Source organism: Cupressus sempervirens, chromosome 9 (assembly GCF_028749045.1).
Source record: "Cupressus sempervirens isolate cs-2001-9-10 chromosome 9, ASM2874904v1, whole genome shotgun sequence".
NCBI lineage: Eukaryota > Viridiplantae > Streptophyta > Pinopsida > Cupressales > Cupressaceae > Cupressus > Cupressus sempervirens.
The window spans coordinates 773,834,810-773,842,149 of record NC_143126.1 but is presented as its reverse complement, the minus strand read 5'-3'; the positions used below and the strand labels follow the sequence as shown (position 1 = coordinate 773,842,149).

Here is a 7,340-nt window from a genome sequence, read left to right as displayed (position 1 = left end):
ATATAAATATATGCATTGCAAAATTGTTTCCTTCTCTATATTGATATAGAAAATATAGTCAATCATCCGAAAATTTAATTTAAAATTTCAGTCTAAGATTCAACCCTTCCCATACAAATTTTGTATACAGAAGTCTATAGACAAGAATCTGATAATTTCCAATATTGTAATGTTTAAACATTCATCATAGAGAATTCAGATTTACAAACCCCAGACACAAAGAAGACAAGAAAGGATAATTGCGTATTTAATCGATAATCAAAACACAAGACCCTACCTGATCTTGATGCTATTATGAAATCCCCAGGAACTGTAAGAGAATTCGCTCCTCTCAATAACCTTCTTCCCAAAACCTTTCTTTGGTATTAGCCTTCTGAAAATCGCTTCCAAAAGTTGTCTCCCCAAAAATTCCTGTCCAACTTCGTATATCCCAAAAATGAACCCCCAAAGTTGTGATAAGCAATTTTTCCTCAAATCGGGGCAGTAATTGTGCGTTTACCCATGAAGACTCTTTCCACAACTCAGTTAACTCCAAATTAACCTTTATTATCTTATCTTTTATTTTGCTTTAAACTTTCATGCACATTAAGTTGATTTATTAAATAACTTTATTTAATATTCTACTTGACTTCTATTTTAAATTAATTTATTACTTTAATCTCATGTGCACTTTATGAAATTAAAATAACGTTATTAATTTTTATTATTTAATCTTTTAATTTATTTTTCATATTTAAACTCAAGCTTAGATCATGCGATCTAGAATTCTTAATAATTTAATGTCTTTCAACTTTTTAAATTAATTTTAGAAACCTAATTGATAACATATTTAATTAATTTAATTAACAATAATATTTAGCATTTATTTAAAAAAATGAACTCCAATTATATTATTATTAAATTAAATAAATATTATCCTGTTCTAAATTTATCTTAGAACTTTAATCTCCAAATTTAGTTCTTTTATTTAATTAATTTCTCAATTAATTAAATATTAAAGATATCATAATAATTATCTATTAAATTAAATCATTAATTAATCTTTTAATTAGACTTAATTAATAGAAAACACATCAAGGACTCATATAACAACATACGAAAACCCTACATAGAAAAGCATATACTAAATCAAAACAAAAAGGTTACAATCTTGAAATTACATCATTTGATGCATTCAGATGGTACTTAACTCAGATACTTGTCCTAATTATCAATTAGGACAATTGGCTAAAGGGTTTAGGAATTGGACTTAAGAGTTTATCTCCCCTCTCTTACCATTGAGACAGTGCGATAGGGTACGCTCATCCTGACAATTCAGGGAAGTCGATACCCGGTACCTACAACCTGCATAAAATTCACGCATGTACAAACACAATATTCTAAGCTAAACAGACAATGGCAGGAAGTGGTGCATCGTGTAGATCCCGACTAGCAGGTGACTACGACTCCCTTCCTTAACCACATCAGAAACACCATACATAAATAAAACAACACGCACACCATACACATGCAGTATGGGGTAAGTATCCATAAGAAGCACATGGAATAATAAACCATCTAACTAATCATCATCGATAACTGAAACAATTGAATAATCATCATACATGCATAAAATATAGAGTACCAAGTAATCTCGTCATATAATAAATTGAGTGTAAACAACATCTGATAATCTATAAAATAATAATACTAATCATCAAACATAAATTGGCCTAAAAGAGTTTGGCAATGATATCAGAAATGTAACTCGAAAATGTAGACTAGGGGTAGGCACTACATTATTGTCTAAGTGCTTATGTTGCATTATTTCACACCATTTATTCTTAGGTTTAAAATACATATTCCAAACTAATTTGGCACTGAAGGCTTTATTTCTTTGTACCAAGTCATAAATTCCAACCCCACCCAAAGACTTCACTTGACCCATATCCTGCAAAGAGATGAGAGGTATTTTCTTTCCTCCATTTATGTTTCGAGACCTTAAGAACTCTTGAATCAGCTTGTGCATAATCTAAATCACTATAGGGGAGCTTTTAACATTGAAAGATAGTAGTTTGAGATGGTGGACAACATTGATTTGACGGGAAAATTTTTGCCAACCAGTAAGAGCTATCTGGCTTTCCAAGCCACAACTCCAGATTTAATTCTATCAATTATAGGAGACTAGTAGCTTGCTTTATTAGCACCCATGAAGAAAGGAATACCTAGATACATAGACAAGAGATGATCTTATGAGAATCACAAAATATTGACAATCCTTGTAGAAATAGTTTGATTTGTATTAAAAATATATATCTTTGATTTATTCTCATTAATTTTTTGACCTAATACAAAATTATATGAGTCTAGAACATGTTTGATCTTCTTGGATTCCTTCACATTGGATTCCCCAAACAGCAAGGTGTTATCAACAAATAATGAATGAGTAACCAAGATGTGTGAATTCCTAATTTTTATACCTTGCTAGTGGCCAAGAGCATGTTTTTGTTGAATAAATCTATTGAGTGCTTTTGCCATTAGAATAAATAGTACTGGGGATAGAGGATCTCCTTGCCTAATTCCTTGTGTCGAAGAGAAGAATCCCGCAAGGACTCCATTTATAATAATTGAGAACCATGCTCCCAAAATACAAGCTCTAATCCATTTACACCAATTTTTTTAAAAATTGCATCTTTGGAGAACTTTGAAAAGGAACTCCCAACATACTCAATTATAGCCCTTCATCATATCAAGTTTAATGATGAAATTTTAAGAGTTGGGAGAATTAATTGAGTGTAGGGCCTCATGGGAAACTAATGCACCCTCCATGGTTTCTCGTCTATGGGCAAAAAAACCTTGCTCGTGTGAGACTAGTTTAGGTTTCAGATATTGCATTCTCAAATATATGGCCTTAGTAAAAATTTTGTAGATAGTGTTGCATAATGAAGTTGGTTTGAAATCTAAGCAAGTTTTGTGGGGATAGTAACTATCTTTGTCGTGCTAAAGTATTTTAGCATAGCTTTACTTTTCTTGGATTCTTCAATAACCCCAAGTAATTCCCAACCTAAGAAGTCCCAACATGCTTGGAAAAATAATGTTGATTATCCATCTGGTCTAGGGGCCTTATCTAGAGGCAAGGAGAAAACTATGTTTCTAAGCTCACACAATGTGAAAGGAGCAATTAATACTGCATTATTATATTTTGAAACTAGAGAGGGTATATCATTGAGAAGATCTTGTGATTGTGCTTCATGGAAAGTAGACAGAACATGAGGAGCTAATAAATCTTTAAAAAATCTAACCCCTTCCTCTTGAATCCCCTGAGTGTTTGAAATTGGATTATTTTTACAAAATAAAAGAATTACGTTAATTAAGAAAATTGAATATTTCATCTATTGAAATTTATACATAAAAACATCTATATAGTTATTTGGTAATTTTATTTTTCTAATGATATTTTATTTACCCAATTCTTTCAAGTCAATATATCTCATAACAATATTAAATAATTTTAAAAATATTTTTTTACATCTCCTTCTTCCTATAAAATCATAACATAAAATTCTCATCATATAACTTTAAAAAATGTGAATATAAACATATAATGATCTTAAAGAAATATATTAAAAATATTTTTCCATTAAACTCCAAATTTTCATTTCCATCAACCAATTAATAACACCTTTAAAAGTTAGTTATATACTAGCATCTTCTTATATTCAATAATGAAACATTAATAATGTTTCTCACATTATTACAAAGGGCCACATTCTATTCTACTTCTCCAACCCACCTCTCTTCTTCCTCTTAATTCAAAAGTGTTATTGAGATTGAACGATTTGAATAAAATCCAATCATCAAGAGTGTCTCTCAAATAAGTCATCTTCTTCTTTAAACCTACACAACAATTGGTGTGCATAGTACAAACTTCTTCTAATTTTGCCTTCGATTCACAAAATCCAATATAGTAAATTGTATCAAGGAATAAAATTTCTATGCCAATTTGAGTAAAATTTGAAGAATATTTCATCATATTAAAGACATCTTGATCATGCCTGTTAAGATTTATAGTAGTATATGCATGCCAAAGTTCATAGAGTTTAGCATTTTTTTCATTCGCCTTAACAAATGAAAATCATGTATTTGGATCGTTTGAGATACAATGTGGATTGTGTTTATATAAATCACAAGATACTTGAAAATCTGCTCTACTTGAGAATCTCTCAAATGGATTTCGTAACCACATTATATATACATCTTGTAAATGATATTTGGAAAAAAAATTAGTAAAATATTCCATGACAGATGAACTATAAGAGTGTTAAATTATGAGACAAGAAAACAAATCTTTCCATTTGAAAAAGAATGTATGAGAGGTGGACAAAAGTAGAAAGACAAATTGAGAGACAAATTATGTTGGATACTACCTAATTAGATTTGGTGAAAAATTTTATTATTTATTTCTAATCTATTAGAGTAATAATTAATTTAATTGGCTTATCAAATCATGGATGTGACAATAATTTAATTGAGTCTTTTTCAAAAGATCATATCTCTAACTTGATTTCTGAATTGGGGAAATTAATATTCTCTGAACTAGTATAAATCAGCCTAAAAGTGTTGGTCATATGTTTCAGTTCCTCTCTTGTAGCATTTTTCACAAATTATTGTTTGTGCATCTCCAGCCAGCAATTTTGTCCCGAGATATTTTCTCTTTTGTCCCTCTCTTTATGCCAATCTTGCAAGGATACTAGATTTTCTTCCTGATTCTTTCCTAGTTGAGCCCAAACCTTGAATCAGATTATCTTATATATATTCTAGTAGTTCACCCACTTTTAATTAAAAGGAGAAAATTAATACATGGATCTCTATTTTTCTTTTTTATCATTTAAAGATTAATTGTATTGGATACTACTTAATTAGATTTTGGTGAAAAAAATTATCACTTAATTTTAATCTATTAGAATAATAATTTATATGGAACTCTACCGTTTTTTATCAAGATAAGGGAGGCTGACTATGTGGAACTCTATTTCACATTCTATGTTAATTAGTTTATTTTTTTTATACTAATTCATTTATGATAGAATAGAATTTAATTTTTTTGATTTGTATCAAATTTATTATTATTAAAAGTTTGAATGTTTTATGCCCTTTTATAAATTTGTTTGTTTCACAACATCAAAGATAGCTGTTTGAATTTTGAATGATTTTTTATAATTGAACAGATTTAGAATATAGAAAAAGAAGAATAAAATTTAAGATAAAATAAATATGCGCAAACCAATCATAATTAACAAGATCACCTCTACGTAAACATCAAACATATTAAAACAACCACAGAGGCTAGTAAACTTTCTTTAGATATGGAGCCAAATATTTTAGAGTCAATCTAATGAAACTATAATTATCAGAATAACAATGCCAAACAATTTGATGATCTTTACAGTAAACATCTACAACGTTGGGTATGTGAGGAAACTTATAGTAAACACGAAATTATAACCTCGCTCAACCACAGTCTTCAAGAAGAGAATTTTAGTCTGCGTCATCTTGATTTAATCTTTTGTCCCAAAGGACTTCTCCTTAGTAAAATCAACTCCTTCAGTCCTGAGCTCATAGCAATGAGGATGAATTTCTATTCAGCTGTTGAAAGCTTTTGCATCCATGGCCACAATGATGAGGTGGTTAAGTAAATCATGTGTTCCTTCCCCAATCCTAAAACTCTCAAGAAAAAGATCAATTAAACTGTTTGGGTCCATCCATGCCCCATTCACTGGTGTGAGGATCAAAGTCTTGTTTGGCATTGAAGCCTTCGCCAAGGCAATCTCCAACTCATCTGCATCACTTGAAACTTCTATTTGAAAAAAAACCCAAAATAATACTCAGAAAACAGCATGATTCAAACCATAGATTATTACAAGAGATATGTTAATCTGAATTACACTTACATATGGAGGTGTGGCTTCAGTTTCTGTAGATAGAGGCCAATAAGTTCCCTTAGTTACATAGAAACATACCAATAAAACCATTGTTAGAGAAATAATCAGAAATATATCTCTGATTGGCTTATCAAATATGATTTCTCCTTTCATCTTCAAATTGGAAGAGCTTAATCGGCCTTAGTATATCTGATTCAATCTTGAGAGCTACATTCTTATGTCTTGGAGATTATATACAACGAAAATGCCTTTGTCAACCATATTAAGGTTTTTTTGAACTAATTCATATTCTAGGGCGTACGACGTGCAACTTTTATATTTGGCTTTGTGAATGATGTATTCAAAGCTTTTAATCAAATGTATTATATTGAATTGAAAAGAAAGAAAGGTTTGTTTATTATCCATTAGTGGGATTGGCAATATATTGTGACAATCATGGGTGGATGCGCAATTTATGGGGTGTAACTAAATTCAATAATTGGTGGCATTCTCTTTTTCCTCATTGGAAGGCACAAATTCTTTCCGGATGTTTGATTTTCTCATGTTAACCTTGTTTTCAGTTTCGATCGATGCCTGATGGAGATATATATCATGCTGTGGAAAATCCCAGCTTGTAGAGCCTTTTCATATGATTAATACAGATCACCATCAAAATCAAAGGCTTGAAGTGTGTTTAGTTTGAGATGATTTTTTATAAACTAATAATTGAATTTGAATTTTTAATTTTTAATAGCAAAATCAAATTTAAGCATCTAGTTGACTAGTTCTATTTTACACTTTAGTCTTAGCTTGACCATGGACAAATTTTTCATTACTTGGTTTTATGTTTGTGTAGTGCAAAATAAAATATCATGCATTTTAAGGATGCTATAAAATAGGATGATCATTACATTTGATACAATCATTTGCATCTACATTATATGACAAGATCCAGTAAAGGGTTTGAACATACTCATCTGTTGCATGTGTGATTAGAAAACACTACATGTGTTTCAAAAACCGACAATGTTTTTGAAACAAGTTTGAGTTTAAAATCACAATTCAAATTATGCCACTAGTTCTAGAACTTGAGGTGAAGTCTGACATTAAGAATGAAACAATGATAATAAATATTTTAAGAGTCTCAAAATATGATAGCTTTGAAGCAAGTTTGAATATGAAATCACACTTTAAACACTAGTTCTAGAACTCATGCCAGAGTCTTGATATCAATAACTAAATAATGATCAATGAACATTTCAAGAATTTTACAACTCGACAGTCTTTCAAGAAAAGTTTGAGTTCAAAATTACATTGTGGATTCTAATAGTAATTCTAGATCTAGAGGTGCAAGCCTACATCAAGTTGAATGGAACATTGATTTTAAAGTGCATAGTCATAACTCAATGAGAAATTATGAACCTTCTATTAAGAGGTTTT

The 7,340-nt window shown here is 30.1% G+C and overlaps 1 pseudogene; it reads right to left on the bottom strand.

The window, feature by feature from the left end:
- Positions 1-3,733: 3,733 nt before the first annotated feature.
- Positions 3,734-6,074, bottom strand: LOC149541004 (uncharacterized protein At4g15970-like; annotated as a pseudogene).
- Between the last annotated feature and the right edge of the window lie 1,266 nt (positions 6,075-7,340).